This window comes from Magallana gigas, chromosome 4 (assembly GCF_963853765.1).
Source record: "Magallana gigas chromosome 4, xbMagGiga1.1, whole genome shotgun sequence".
NCBI classification, from domain to species: Eukaryota; Metazoa; Mollusca; class Bivalvia; order Ostreida; family Ostreidae; genus Magallana; species Magallana gigas.
This window is the reverse complement of record NC_088856.1, coordinates 18,987,702-19,002,848: the sequence shown is the minus strand read 5'-3', so window position 1 is coordinate 19,002,848 and position 15,147 is coordinate 18,987,702. Positions and strand designations below refer to the sequence as shown.

At 39.4% G+C, this 15,147-nt stretch overlaps 14 non-coding genes and 1 pseudogene across 14 annotated transcripts; all 15 read right to left on the bottom strand.

Annotated features, from left to right (window-relative positions):
* Window positions 1-67: 67 nt before the first annotated feature.
* LOC136275190 (U6 spliceosomal RNA) lies at window positions 68-144 on the bottom strand (annotated as a pseudogene).
* A 1,148-nt stretch (window positions 145-1,292) lies between these two features.
* On the bottom strand, window positions 1,293-1,456 carry LOC117683371 (U1 spliceosomal RNA). Its single transcript, XR_004597438.2, has one exon. It is a non-coding gene; the product is annotated as a U1 spliceosomal RNA (small nuclear RNA).
* A 682-nt stretch (window positions 1,457-2,138) lies between these two features.
* Window positions 2,139-2,247, bottom strand: LOC117683335 (U6 spliceosomal RNA). Its single transcript, XR_004597402.1, has one exon. It is a non-coding gene; the product is annotated as a U6 spliceosomal RNA (small nuclear RNA).
* Window positions 2,248-3,395: 1,148 nt separating this feature from the next.
* On the bottom strand, window positions 3,396-3,559 carry LOC117683369 (U1 spliceosomal RNA). Its single transcript, XR_004597436.2, has one exon. It is a non-coding gene; the product is annotated as a U1 spliceosomal RNA (small nuclear RNA).
* Window positions 3,560-4,241: 682 nt separating this feature from the next.
* LOC136275223 (U6 spliceosomal RNA) lies at window positions 4,242-4,350 on the bottom strand. Its single transcript, XR_010713750.1, has one exon. It is a non-coding gene; the product is annotated as a U6 spliceosomal RNA (small nuclear RNA).
* Window positions 4,351-5,498: 1,148 nt separating this feature from the next.
* Window positions 5,499-5,662, bottom strand: LOC136275195 (U1 spliceosomal RNA). The gene has a single exon (XR_010713723.1). It is a non-coding gene; the product is annotated as a U1 spliceosomal RNA (small nuclear RNA).
* A 682-nt stretch (window positions 5,663-6,344) lies between these two features.
* On the bottom strand, window positions 6,345-6,453 carry LOC136275222 (U6 spliceosomal RNA). The gene has a single exon (XR_010713749.1). It is a non-coding gene; the product is annotated as a U6 spliceosomal RNA (small nuclear RNA).
* Window positions 6,454-7,601: 1,148 nt separating this feature from the next.
* Window positions 7,602-7,765, bottom strand: LOC136275194 (U1 spliceosomal RNA). Its single transcript, XR_010713722.1, has one exon. It is a non-coding gene; the product is annotated as a U1 spliceosomal RNA (small nuclear RNA).
* A 682-nt stretch (window positions 7,766-8,447) lies between these two features.
* Window positions 8,448-8,556, bottom strand: LOC136275221 (U6 spliceosomal RNA). Its single transcript, XR_010713748.1, has one exon. It is a non-coding gene; the product is annotated as a U6 spliceosomal RNA (small nuclear RNA).
* A 1,148-nt stretch (window positions 8,557-9,704) lies between these two features.
* LOC136275193 (U1 spliceosomal RNA) lies at window positions 9,705-9,868 on the bottom strand. The gene has a single exon (XR_010713721.1). It is a non-coding gene; the product is annotated as a U1 spliceosomal RNA (small nuclear RNA).
* A 682-nt stretch (window positions 9,869-10,550) lies between these two features.
* LOC136275220 (U6 spliceosomal RNA) lies at window positions 10,551-10,659 on the bottom strand. Its single transcript, XR_010713747.1, has one exon. It is a non-coding gene; the product is annotated as a U6 spliceosomal RNA (small nuclear RNA).
* A 1,148-nt stretch (window positions 10,660-11,807) lies between these two features.
* LOC136275192 (U1 spliceosomal RNA) lies at window positions 11,808-11,971 on the bottom strand. Its single transcript, XR_010713720.1, has one exon. It is a non-coding gene; the product is annotated as a U1 spliceosomal RNA (small nuclear RNA).
* Window positions 11,972-12,653: 682 nt separating this feature from the next.
* On the bottom strand, window positions 12,654-12,762 carry LOC136275219 (U6 spliceosomal RNA). The gene has a single exon (XR_010713746.1). It is a non-coding gene; the product is annotated as a U6 spliceosomal RNA (small nuclear RNA).
* A 1,148-nt stretch (window positions 12,763-13,910) lies between these two features.
* On the bottom strand, window positions 13,911-14,074 carry LOC136275191 (U1 spliceosomal RNA). The gene has a single exon (XR_010713719.1). It is a non-coding gene; the product is annotated as a U1 spliceosomal RNA (small nuclear RNA).
* Window positions 14,075-14,756: 682 nt separating this feature from the next.
* On the bottom strand, window positions 14,757-14,865 carry LOC117683334 (U6 spliceosomal RNA). Its single transcript, XR_004597401.1, has one exon. It is a non-coding gene; the product is annotated as a U6 spliceosomal RNA (small nuclear RNA).
* Between the last annotated feature and the right edge of the window lie 282 nt (window positions 14,866-15,147).

The window sequence follows — 15,147 nt, the reverse complement described above, 5'->3', positions numbered from 1 at the left end:
CCTCTTTTTTTAATTTATTTTTTCTTTTTTTAGCGCATGGTTTCCGCGGCAAAGACTAACGAGTAGTAGCCTTTGCGCAGGGGCCATGCTAATCTTCTCTGTATCGTTCCAATTTTAATATATGTACTGCCGAAAAGCAAGTACAAGTACTTGTACCGTCCCGCGGGAATAAGTACTAAGCTTTGAATAGTATACTGAAACAGCGCGTTCAAATATCTACATACTGTAAACACCATGATTACGTATATATAACGTAACAGGGACGACAACTGTGGTCTCTGTACCGGTGGTATAGTAATAGAATATGATTAGTAAAACTAAGTACCAGCGGTATAAAAAGAGGGATGGCGGTGGCGGATGGGGGTGGCATTCAATATTTGACCTCCGTTTTAGCGATTGATTACAAAAAATCAATCCCAATGACCTCATGAAGTGAAATGTCAGTTCGATGGCACATTTAATTCTCTTTCTTCTGGTATGCAAGTTTTCCTCCCAAGCCCCATATTAATAATTGCAACCCCACCCTCCCTATCTACCCTAGACACGCCCAGCATTGTACATTCACACATAGTGCAATGCGCGTTACTTGACTATACGTGAAGATGAATGGTTCAATTTGAATAAACTAGGTATACAGATGCATGCTGACTGAGAAATTATTGCACTGTTTTAAATACTGAAATACATTTACATTAATCTTACCGCGTTTGATCCTAGAAACTTAATACAATCCAATAGAATGGGCCCAGTGTATGTCCGAAAAGCGGTCACTTACTAGCATATTCCATTTCCCGTTAAGCTAAATCGAAGCTGGGTGTATATGCTGTTTCACACAAAATCACATCTCTTTCGCGACTGGATGACAATTTTCAAACTTTGTTGTCACGAGCTCGACGTCACAATGAAATATACGCATACACACGGGTCCACAGTCAAAGGGATGCAACTCCTTCTTTTCCTTTGCACAAAGCTTGTGAAAATATCGCGAACTGGCGCTGATCTCTCGAAAAAAAAATTTGCCTGTCAGTGAAACAGTAATGTTTACACCTAAATTAAAATTAATATTAGCACACACATTAACCAAGTAACCAACGCTATTATCAAAAAATAAAGTGGATACACTGATGTCCCGTGTAGTTACATGTAAACATAAATAATTATACATATTTACTGAATTAATTTCTTCCACACTAATCTAAGCTGTTTGCGGTGACTTGCTTTTAAGATTCGATGATGTATAAATTTCCATAAGGTGTCAAATTGTGTGTGTTCTTTTATATTGAATTTTATACCAGGGGTTAGCGCGAACGCAGACCCCCACACTAAAAAATTACGTGCCCGAGTCGCCCGCATTTGGGGCGATCGCAGGGTTCAGCCTATCCGGAGTGCAATGGAATGGCCTCGCCCTGGAGGGACCCCCTTGAGGATCAGGGTGCCCTCTGCACCAGGTAAGTATGATTTGAATGCGGCCAAAGAAGAATTTCAAGCTACGAAGTTGTAATAAAAAGAAGTGTTTAGTGAACTGCATGTACCGCAACAGCAAATTTCAAACACAAATCATCCCAAATAATACATTTTGTCTACACAATTACATAGTTTACAACATTTTCTCACATCTCTGCAACAATTTAACAGCTCACACACTCCCTGTCAAGTCTGAATACGCCCCGTCCGATTTTTCTTAACACAACGTATGACAAACGTTTCGCCGCGTACATGTAGATATGTATTAGGAGAAAGACCATACATTTTGCTTAAAGTAAATACAGCATTTCATGGTCAAATAATTCCCTAAAAAGCGCATATCCGTTCAAAATCTAAACTTACACATGTATCTTGTCAGTAGCATCGTTATCTAAAATAGCACTGTGTAAAACCAGGACCAGCCTGTTCGGGCGGGTGTGGGGCGTTTTTTGTTTTTTGTTTTTTGATGTTTTGTTTTGTTTTGTTTTTTTGTTTTTGAATAAAAGAAAAATATGGAACGCTTCACGAATTCGCGTGTCATCCCTGCCTTGCGCTACATACTCCCCAATCTTCGTGGTGAAGTTCCAATTTCTCGACCAATCAGATTGTCCCCTCATTCCAATTCTCATTCCAATTCTCATTCCAATTCCTATTCCAATTTTTTTGAATAAAAGAAAAATATGGAACGCTTCACGAATTTGCGTGTCATCCTTGCGCAGGGGCCATGCTAATCTTCTCTGTATCGTTCCAATTTTAATATATGTACTGCCGAAAAGCAAGTACAAGTACTTGTACCGTCCCGCGGGAATAAGTACTAAGCTTTGAATAGTATACTGAAACAGCGCGTTCAAATATCTACATACTGTAAACACCATGATTACGTATATATAACGTAACAGGGACGACAACTGTGGTCTCTGTACCGGTGGTATAGTAATAGAATATGATTAGTAAAACTAAGTACCAGCGGTATAAAAAGAGGGATGGCGGTGGCGGATGGGGGTGGCATTCAATATTTGACCTCCGTTTTAGCGATTGATTACAAAAAATCAATCCCAATGACCTCATGAAGTGAAATGTCAGTTCGATGGCACATTTAATTCTCTTTCTTCTGGTATGCAAGTTTTCCTCCCAAGCCCCATATTAATAATTGCAACCCCACCCTCCCTATCTACCCTAGACACGCCCAGCATTGTACATTCACACATAGTGCAATGCGCGTTACTTGACTATACGTGAAGATGAATGGTTCAATTTGAATAAACTAGGTATACAGATGCATGCTGACTGAGAAATTATTGCACTGTTTTAAATACTGAAATACATTTACATTAATCTTACCGCGTTTGATCCTAGAAACTTAATACAATCCAATAGAATGGGCCCAGTGTATGTCCGAAAAGCGGTCACTTACTAGCATATTCCATTTCCCGTTAAGCTAAATCGAAGCTGGGTGTATATGCTGTTTCACACAAAATCACATCTCTTTCGCGACTGGATGACAATTTTCAAACTTTGTTGTCACGAGCTCGACGTCACAATGAAATATACGCATACACACGGGTCCACAGTCAAAGGGATGCAACTCCTTCTTTTCCTTTGCACAAAGCTTGTGAAAATATCGCGAACTGGCGCTGATCTCTCGAAAAAAAAATTTGCCTGTCAGTGAAACAGTAATGTTTACACCTAAATTAAAATTAATATTAGCACACACATTAACCAAGTAACCAACGCTATTATCAAAAAATAAAGTGGATACACTGATGTCCCGTGTAGTTACATGTAAACATAAATAATTATACATATTTACTGAATTAATTTCTTCCACACTAATCTAAGCTGTTTGCGGTGACTTGCTTTTAAGATTCGATGATGTATAAATTTCCATAAGGTGTCAAATTGTGTGTGTTCTTTTATATTGAATTTTATACCAGGGGTTAGCGCGAACGCAGACCCCCACACTAAAAAATTACGTGCCCGAGTCGCCCGCATTTGGGGCGATCGCAGGGTTCAGCCTATCCGGAGTGCAATGGAATGGCCTCGCCCTGGAGGGACCCCCTTGAGGATCAGGGTGCCCTCTGCACCAGGTAAGTATGATTTGAATGCGGCCAAAGAAGAATTTCAAGCTACGAAGTTGTAATAAAAAGAAGTGTTTAGTGAACTGCATGTACCGCAACAGCAAATTTCAAACACAAATCATCCCAAATAATACATTTTGTCTACACAATTACATAGTTTACAACATTTTCTCACATCTCTGCAACAATTTAACAGCTCACACACTCCCTGTCAAGTCTGAATACGCCCCGTCCGATTTTTCTTAACACAACGTATGACAAACGTTTCGCCGCGTACATGTAGATATGTATTAGGAGAAAGACCATACATTTTGCTTAAAGTAAATACAGCATTTCATGGTCAAATAATTCCCTAAAAAGCGCATATCCGTTCAAAATCTAAACTTACACATGTATCTTGTCAGTAGCATCGTTATCTAAAATAGCACTGTGTAAAACCAGGACCAGCCTGTTCGGGCGGGTGTGGGGCGTTTTTTGTTTTTTGTTTTTTGATGTTTTGTTTTGTTTTGTTTTTTTGTTTTTGAATAAAAGAAAAATATGGAACGCTTCACGAATTCGCGTGTCATCCCTGCCTTGCGCTACATACTCCCCAATCTTCGTGGTGAAGTTCCAATTTCTCGACCAATCAGATTGTCCCCTCATTCCAATTCTCATTCCAATTCTCATTCCAATTCCTATTCCAATTTTTTTGAATAAAAGAAAAATATGGAACGCTTCACGAATTTGCGTGTCATCCTTGCGCAGGGGCCATGCTAATCTTCTCTGTATCGTTCCAATTTTAATATATGTACTGCCGAAAAGCAAGTACAAGTACTTGTACCGTCCCGCGGGAATAAGTACTAAGCTTTGAATAGTATACTGAAACAGCGCGTTCAAATATCTACATACTGTAAACACCATGATTACGTATATATAACGTAACAGGGACGACAACTGTGGTCTCTGTACCGGTGGTATAGTAATAGAATATGATTAGTAAAACTAAGTACCAGCGGTATAAAAAGAGGGATGGCGGTGGCGGATGGGGGTGGCATTCAATATTTGACCTCCGTTTTAGCGATTGATTACAAAAAATCAATCCCAATGACCTCATGAAGTGAAATGTCAGTTCGATGGCACATTTAATTCTCTTTCTTCTGGTATGCAAGTTTTCCTCCCAAGCCCCATATTAATAATTGCAACCCCACCCTCCCTATCTACCCTAGACACGCCCAGCATTGTACATTCACACATAGTGCAATGCGCGTTACTTGACTATACGTGAAGATGAATGGTTCAATTTGAATAAACTAGGTATACAGATGCATGCTGACTGAGAAATTATTGCACTGTTTTAAATACTGAAATACATTTACATTAATCTTACCGCGTTTGATCCTAGAAACTTAATACAATCCAATAGAATGGGCCCAGTGTATGTCCGAAAAGCGGTCACTTACTAGCATATTCCATTTCCCGTTAAGCTAAATCGAAGCTGGGTGTATATGCTGTTTCACACAAAATCACATCTCTTTCGCGACTGGATGACAATTTTCAAACTTTGTTGTCACGAGCTCGACGTCACAATGAAATATACGCATACACACGGGTCCACAGTCAAAGGGATGCAACTCCTTCTTTTCCTTTGCACAAAGCTTGTGAAAATATCGCGAACTGGCGCTGATCTCTCGAAAAAAAAATTTGCCTGTCAGTGAAACAGTAATGTTTACACCTAAATTAAAATTAATATTAGCACACACATTAACCAAGTAACCAACGCTATTATCAAAAAATAAAGTGGATACACTGATGTCCCGTGTAGTTACATGTAAACATAAATAATTATACATATTTACTGAATTAATTTCTTCCACACTAATCTAAGCTGTTTGCGGTGACTTGCTTTTAAGATTCGATGATGTATAAATTTCCATAAGGTGTCAAATTGTGTGTGTTCTTTTATATTGAATTTTATACCAGGGGTTAGCGCGAACGCAGACCCCCACACTAAAAAATTACGTGCCCGAGTCGCCCGCATTTGGGGCGATCGCAGGGTTCAGCCTATCCGGAGTGCAATGGAATGGCCTCGCCCTGGAGGGACCCCCTTGAGGATCAGGGTGCCCTCTGCACCAGGTAAGTATGATTTGAATGCGGCCAAAGAAGAATTTCAAGCTACGAAGTTGTAATAAAAAGAAGTGTTTAGTGAACTGCATGTACCGCAACAGCAAATTTCAAACACAAATCATCCCAAATAATACATTTTGTCTACACAATTACATAGTTTACAACATTTTCTCACATCTCTGCAACAATTTAACAGCTCACACACTCCCTGTCAAGTCTGAATACGCCCCGTCCGATTTTTCTTAACACAACGTATGACAAACGTTTCGCCGCGTACATGTAGATATGTATTAGGAGAAAGACCATACATTTTGCTTAAAGTAAATACAGCATTTCATGGTCAAATAATTCCCTAAAAAGCGCATATCCGTTCAAAATCTAAACTTACACATGTATCTTGTCAGTAGCATCGTTATCTAAAATAGCACTGTGTAAAACCAGGACCAGCCTGTTCGGGCGGGTGTGGGGCGTTTTTTGTTTTTTGTTTTTTGATGTTTTGTTTTGTTTTGTTTTTTTGTTTTTGAATAAAAGAAAAATATGGAACGCTTCACGAATTCGCGTGTCATCCCTGCCTTGCGCTACATACTCCCCAATCTTCGTGGTGAAGTTCCAATTTCTCGACCAATCAGATTGTCCCCTCATTCCAATTCTCATTCCAATTCTCATTCCAATTCCTATTCCAATTTTTTTGAATAAAAGAAAAATATGGAACGCTTCACGAATTTGCGTGTCATCCTTGCGCAGGGGCCATGCTAATCTTCTCTGTATCGTTCCAATTTTAATATATGTACTGCCGAAAAGCAAGTACAAGTACTTGTACCGTCCCGCGGGAATAAGTACTAAGCTTTGAATAGTATACTGAAACAGCGCGTTCAAATATCTACATACTGTAAACACCATGATTACGTATATATAACGTAACAGGGACGACAACTGTGGTCTCTGTACCGGTGGTATAGTAATAGAATATGATTAGTAAAACTAAGTACCAGCGGTATAAAAAGAGGGATGGCGGTGGCGGATGGGGGTGGCATTCAATATTTGACCTCCGTTTTAGCGATTGATTACAAAAAATCAATCCCAATGACCTCATGAAGTGAAATGTCAGTTCGATGGCACATTTAATTCTCTTTCTTCTGGTATGCAAGTTTTCCTCCCAAGCCCCATATTAATAATTGCAACCCCACCCTCCCTATCTACCCTAGACACGCCCAGCATTGTACATTCACACATAGTGCAATGCGCGTTACTTGACTATACGTGAAGATGAATGGTTCAATTTGAATAAACTAGGTATACAGATGCATGCTGACTGAGAAATTATTGCACTGTTTTAAATACTGAAATACATTTACATTAATCTTACCGCGTTTGATCCTAGAAACTTAATACAATCCAATAGAATGGGCCCAGTGTATGTCCGAAAAGCGGTCACTTACTAGCATATTCCATTTCCCGTTAAGCTAAATCGAAGCTGGGTGTATATGCTGTTTCACACAAAATCACATCTCTTTCGCGACTGGATGACAATTTTCAAACTTTGTTGTCACGAGCTCGACGTCACAATGAAATATACGCATACACACGGGTCCACAGTCAAAGGGATGCAACTCCTTCTTTTCCTTTGCACAAAGCTTGTGAAAATATCGCGAACTGGCGCTGATCTCTCGAAAAAAAAATTTGCCTGTCAGTGAAACAGTAATGTTTACACCTAAATTAAAATTAATATTAGCACACACATTAACCAAGTAACCAACGCTATTATCAAAAAATAAAGTGGATACACTGATGTCCCGTGTAGTTACATGTAAACATAAATAATTATACATATTTACTGAATTAATTTCTTCCACACTAATCTAAGCTGTTTGCGGTGACTTGCTTTTAAGATTCGATGATGTATAAATTTCCATAAGGTGTCAAATTGTGTGTGTTCTTTTATATTGAATTTTATACCAGGGGTTAGCGCGAACGCAGACCCCCACACTAAAAAATTACGTGCCCGAGTCGCCCGCATTTGGGGCGATCGCAGGGTTCAGCCTATCCGGAGTGCAATGGAATGGCCTCGCCCTGGAGGGACCCCCTTGAGGATCAGGGTGCCCTCTGCACCAGGTAAGTATGATTTGAATGCGGCCAAAGAAGAATTTCAAGCTACGAAGTTGTAATAAAAAGAAGTGTTTAGTGAACTGCATGTACCGCAACAGCAAATTTCAAACACAAATCATCCCAAATAATACATTTTGTCTACACAATTACATAGTTTACAACATTTTCTCACATCTCTGCAACAATTTAACAGCTCACACACTCCCTGTCAAGTCTGAATACGCCCCGTCCGATTTTTCTTAACACAACGTATGACAAACGTTTCGCCGCGTACATGTAGATATGTATTAGGAGAAAGACCATACATTTTGCTTAAAGTAAATACAGCATTTCATGGTCAAATAATTCCCTAAAAAGCGCATATCCGTTCAAAATCTAAACTTACACATGTATCTTGTCAGTAGCATCGTTATCTAAAATAGCACTGTGTAAAACCAGGACCAGCCTGTTCGGGCGGGTGTGGGGCGTTTTTTGTTTTTTGTTTTTTGATGTTTTGTTTTGTTTTGTTTTTTTGTTTTTGAATAAAAGAAAAATATGGAACGCTTCACGAATTCGCGTGTCATCCCTGCCTTGCGCTACATACTCCCCAATCTTCGTGGTGAAGTTCCAATTTCTCGACCAATCAGATTGTCCCCTCATTCCAATTCTCATTCCAATTCTCATTCCAATTCCTATTCCAATTTTTTTGAATAAAAGAAAAATATGGAACGCTTCACGAATTTGCGTGTCATCCTTGCGCAGGGGCCATGCTAATCTTCTCTGTATCGTTCCAATTTTAATATATGTACTGCCGAAAAGCAAGTACAAGTACTTGTACCGTCCCGCGGGAATAAGTACTAAGCTTTGAATAGTATACTGAAACAGCGCGTTCAAATATCTACATACTGTAAACACCATGATTACGTATATATAACGTAACAGGGACGACAACTGTGGTCTCTGTACCGGTGGTATAGTAATAGAATATGATTAGTAAAACTAAGTACCAGCGGTATAAAAAGAGGGATGGCGGTGGCGGATGGGGGTGGCATTCAATATTTGACCTCCGTTTTAGCGATTGATTACAAAAAATCAATCCCAATGACCTCATGAAGTGAAATGTCAGTTCGATGGCACATTTAATTCTCTTTCTTCTGGTATGCAAGTTTTCCTCCCAAGCCCCATATTAATAATTGCAACCCCACCCTCCCTATCTACCCTAGACACGCCCAGCATTGTACATTCACACATAGTGCAATGCGCGTTACTTGACTATACGTGAAGATGAATGGTTCAATTTGAATAAACTAGGTATACAGATGCATGCTGACTGAGAAATTATTGCACTGTTTTAAATACTGAAATACATTTACATTAATCTTACCGCGTTTGATCCTAGAAACTTAATACAATCCAATAGAATGGGCCCAGTGTATGTCCGAAAAGCGGTCACTTACTAGCATATTCCATTTCCCGTTAAGCTAAATCGAAGCTGGGTGTATATGCTGTTTCACACAAAATCACATCTCTTTCGCGACTGGATGACAATTTTCAAACTTTGTTGTCACGAGCTCGACGTCACAATGAAATATACGCATACACACGGGTCCACAGTCAAAGGGATGCAACTCCTTCTTTTCCTTTGCACAAAGCTTGTGAAAATATCGCGAACTGGCGCTGATCTCTCGAAAAAAAAATTTGCCTGTCAGTGAAACAGTAATGTTTACACCTAAATTAAAATTAATATTAGCACACACATTAACCAAGTAACCAACGCTATTATCAAAAAATAAAGTGGATACACTGATGTCCCGTGTAGTTACATGTAAACATAAATAATTATACATATTTACTGAATTAATTTCTTCCACACTAATCTAAGCTGTTTGCGGTGACTTGCTTTTAAGATTCGATGATGTATAAATTTCCATAAGGTGTCAAATTGTGTGTGTTCTTTTATATTGAATTTTATACCAGGGGTTAGCGCGAACGCAGACCCCCACACTAAAAAATTACGTGCCCGAGTCGCCCGCATTTGGGGCGATCGCAGGGTTCAGCCTATCCGGAGTGCAATGGAATGGCCTCGCCCTGGAGGGACCCCCTTGAGGATCAGGGTGCCCTCTGCACCAGGTAAGTATGATTTGAATGCGGCCAAAGAAGAATTTCAAGCTACGAAGTTGTAATAAAAAGAAGTGTTTAGTGAACTGCATGTACCGCAACAGCAAATTTCAAACACAAATCATCCCAAATAATACATTTTGTCTACACAATTACATAGTTTACAACATTTTCTCACATCTCTGCAACAATTTAACAGCTCACACACTCCCTGTCAAGTCTGAATACGCCCCGTCCGATTTTTCTTAACACAACGTATGACAAACGTTTCGCCGCGTACATGTAGATATGTATTAGGAGAAAGACCATACATTTTGCTTAAAGTAAATACAGCATTTCATGGTCAAATAATTCCCTAAAAAGCGCATATCCGTTCAAAATCTAAACTTACACATGTATCTTGTCAGTAGCATCGTTATCTAAAATAGCACTGTGTAAAACCAGGACCAGCCTGTTCGGGCGGGTGTGGGGCGTTTTTTGTTTTTTGTTTTTTGATGTTTTGTTTTGTTTTGTTTTTTTGTTTTTGAATAAAAGAAAAATATGGAACGCTTCACGAATTCGCGTGTCATCCCTGCCTTGCGCTACATACTCCCCAATCTTCGTGGTGAAGTTCCAATTTCTCGACCAATCAGATTGTCCCCTCATTCCAATTCTCATTCCAATTCTCATTCCAATTCCTATTCCAATTTTTTTGAATAAAAGAAAAATATGGAACGCTTCACGAATTTGCGTGTCATCCTTGCGCAGGGGCCATGCTAATCTTCTCTGTATCGTTCCAATTTTAATATATGTACTGCCGAAAAGCAAGTACAAGTACTTGTACCGTCCCGCGGGAATAAGTACTAAGCTTTGAATAGTATACTGAAACAGCGCGTTCAAATATCTACATACTGTAAACACCATGATTACGTATATATAACGTAACAGGGACGACAACTGTGGTCTCTGTACCGGTGGTATAGTAATAGAATATGATTAGTAAAACTAAGTACCAGCGGTATAAAAAGAGGGATGGCGGTGGCGGATGGGGGTGGCATTCAATATTTGACCTCCGTTTTAGCGATTGATTACAAAAAATCAATCCCAATGACCTCATGAAGTGAAATGTCAGTTCGATGGCACATTTAATTCTCTTTCTTCTGGTATGCAAGTTTTCCTCCCAAGCCCCATATTAATAATTGCAACCCCACCCTCCCTATCTACCCTAGACACGCCCAGCATTGTACATTCACACATAGTGCAATGCGCGTTACTTGACTATACGTGAAGATGAATGGTTCAATTTGAATAAACTAGGTATACAGATGCATGCTGACTGAGAAATTATTGCACTGTTTTAAATACTGAAATACATTTACATTAATCTTACCGCGTTTGATCCTAGAAACTTAATACAATCCAATAGAATGGGCCCAGTGTATGTCCGAAAAGCGGTCACTTACTAGCATATTCCATTTCCCGTTAAGCTAAATCGAAGCTGGGTGTATATGCTGTTTCACACAAAATCACATCTCTTTCGCGACTGGATGACAATTTTCAAACTTTGTTGTCACGAGCTCGACGTCACAATGAAATATACGCATACACACGGGTCCACAGTCAAAGGGATGCAACTCCTTCTTTTCCTTTGCACAAAGCTTGTGAAAATATCGCGAACTGGCGCTGATCTCTCGAAAAAAAAATTTGCCTGTCAGTGAAACAGTAATGTTTACACCTAAATTAAAATTAATATTAGCACACACATTAACCAAGTAACCAACGCTATTATCAAAAAATAAAGTGGATACACTGATGTCCCGTGTAGTTACATGTAAACATAAATAATTATACATATTTACTGAATTAATTTCTTCCACACTAATCTAAGCTGTTTGCGGTGACTTGCTTTTAAGATTCGATGATGTATAAATTTCCATAAGGTGTCAAATTGTGTGTGTTCTTTTATATTGAATTTTATACCAGGGGTTAGCGCGAACGCAGACCCCCACACTAAAAAATTACGTGCCCGAGTCGCCCGCATTTGGGGCGATCGCAGGGTTCAGCCTATCCGGAGTGCAATGGAATGGCCTCGCCCTGGAGGGACCCCCTTGAGGATCAGGGTGCCCTCTGCACCAGGTAAGTATGATTTGAATGCGGCCAAAGAAGAATTTCAAGCTACGAAGTTGTAATAAAAAGAAGTGTTTAGTGAACTGCATGTACCGCAACAGCAAATTTCAAACACAAATCATCCCAAATAATACATTTTGTCTACACAATTACATAGTTTACAACATTTTCTCACATCTCTGCAACAATTTAACAGCTCACACACTCCCTGTCAAGTCTGAATACGCCCCGTCCGATTTTTCTTAACACAACGTATGACAAACGTTTCGCCGCGTACATGTAGATATGTATTAGGAGAAAGACCATACATTTTGCTTAAAGTAAATACAGCATTTCATGGTCAAATAATTCCCTAAAAAGCGCATATCCGTTCAAAATCTAAACTTACACATGTATCTTGTCAGTAGCATCGTTATCTAAAATAGCACTGTGTAAAACCAGGACCAGCCTGTTCGGGCGGGTGTGGGGCGTTTTTTGTTTTTTGTTTTTTGATGTTTTGTTTTGTTTTGTTTTTTTGTTTTTGAATAAAAGAAAAATATGGAACGCTTCACGAATTCGCGTGTCATCCCTGCCTTGCGCTACATACTCCCCAATCTTCGTGGTGAAGTTCCAATTTCTCGACCAATCAGATTGTCCCCTCATTCCAATTCTCATTCCAATTCTCATTCCAATTCCTATTCCAATTTTTTTGAATAAAAGAAAAATATGGAACGCTTCACGAATTTGCGTGTCATCCTTGCGCAGGGGCCATGCTAATCTTCTCTGTATCGTTCCAATTTTAATATATGTACTGCCGAAAAGCAAGTACAAGTACTTGTACCGTCCCGCGGGAATAAGTACTAAGCTTTGAATAGTATACTGAAACAGCGCGTTCAAATATCTACATACTGTAAACACCATGATTACGTATATATAACGTAACAGGGACGACAACTGTGGTCTCTGTACCGGTGGTATAGTAATAGAATATGATTAGTAAAACTAAGTACCAGCGGTATAAAAAGAGGGATGGCGGTGGCGGATGGGGGTGGCATTCAATATTTGACCTCCGTTTTAGCGATTGATTACAAAAAATCAATCCCAATGACCTCATGAAGTGAAATGTCAGTTCGATGGCACATTTAATTCTCTTTCTTCTGGTATGCAAGTTTTCCTCCCAAGCCCCATATTAATAATTGCAACCCCACCCTCCCTATCTACCCTAGACACGCCCAGCATTGTACATTCACACATAGTGCAATGCGCGTTACTTGACTATACGTGAAGATGAATGGTTCAATTTGAATAAACTAGGTATACAGATGCATGCTGACTGAGAAATTATTGCACTGTTTTAAATACTGAAATACATTTACATTAATCTTACCGCGTTTGATCCTAGAAACTTAATACAATCCAATAGAATGGGCCCAGTGTATGTCCGAAAAGCGGTCACTTACTAGCATATTCCATTTCCCGTTAAGCTAAATCGAAGCTGGGTGTATATGCTGTTTCACACAAAATCACATCTCTTTCGCGACTGGATGACAATTTTCAAACTTTGTTGTCACGAGCTCGACGTCACAATGAAATATACGCATACACACGGGTCCACAGTCAAAGGGATGCAACTCCTTCTTTTCCTTTGCACAAAGCTTGTGAAAATATCGCGAACTGGCGCTGATCTCTCGAAAAAAAAATTTGCCTGTCAGTGAAACAGTAATGTTTACACCTAAATTAAAATTAATATTAGCACACACATTAACCAAGTAACCAACGCTATTATCAAAAAATAAAGTGGATACACTGATGTCCCGTGTAGTTACATGTAAACATAAATAATTATACATATTTACTGAATTAATTTCTTCCACACTAATCTAAGCTGTTTGCGGTGACTTGCTTTTAAGATTCGATGATGTATAAATTTCCATAAGGTGTCAAATTGTGTGTGTTCTTTTATATTGAATTTTATACCAGGGGTTAGCGCGAACGCAGACCCCCACACTAAAAAATTACGTGCCCGAGTCGCCCGCATTTGGGGCGATCGCAGGGTTCAGCCTATCCGGAGTGCAATGGAATGGCCTCGCCCTGGAGGGACCCCCTTGAGGATCAGGGTGCCCTCTGCACCAGGTAAGTATGATTTGAATGCGGCCAAAGAAGAATTTCAAGCTACGAAGTTGTAATAAAAAGAAGTGTTTAGTGAACTGCATGTACCGCAACAGCAAATTTCAAACACAAATCATCCCAAATAATACATTTTGTCTACACAATTACATAGTTTACAACATTTTCTCACATCTCTGCAACAATTTAACAGCTCACACACTCCCTGTCAAGTCTGAATACGCCCCGTCCGATTTTTCTTAACACAACGTATGACAAACGTTTCGCCGCGTACATGTAGATATGTATTAGGAGAAAGACCATACATTTTGCTTAAAGTAAATACAGCATTTCATGGTCAAATAATTCCCTAAAAAGCGCATATCCGTTCAAAATCTAAACTTACACATGTATCTTGTCAGTAGCATCGTTATCTAAAATAGCACTGTGTAAAACCAGGACCAGCCTGTTCGGGCGGGTGTGGGGCGTTTTTTGTTTTTTGTTTTTTGATGTTTTGTTTTGTTTTGTTTTTTTGTTTTTGAATAAAAGAAAAATATGGAACGCTTCACGAATTCGCGTGTCATCCCTGCCTTGCGCTACATACTCCCCAATCTTCGTGGTGAAGTTCCAATTTCTCGACCAATCAGATTGTCCCCTCATTCCAATTCTCATTCCAATTCTCATTCCAATTCCTATTCCAATTTTTTTGAATAAAAGAAAAATATGGAACGCTTCACGAATTTGCGTGTCATCCTTGCGCAGGGGCCATGCTAATCTTCTCTGTATCGTTCCAATTTTAATATATGTACTGCCGAAAAGCAAGTACAAGTACTTGTACCGTCCCGCGGGAATAAGTACTAAGCTTTGAATAGTATACTGAAACAGCGCGTTCAAATATCTACATACTGTAAACACCATGATTACGTATATATAACGTAACAGGGACGACAACTGTGGTCTCTGTACCGGTGGTATAGTAATAGAATATGATTAGTAAAACTAAGTACCAGCGGTATAAAAAGAGGGATGGCGGTGGCGGATGGGGGTGGCATTCAATATTTGACCTCCGTTTTAGCGATTGATTACAAAAAATCAATCCCAATGACCT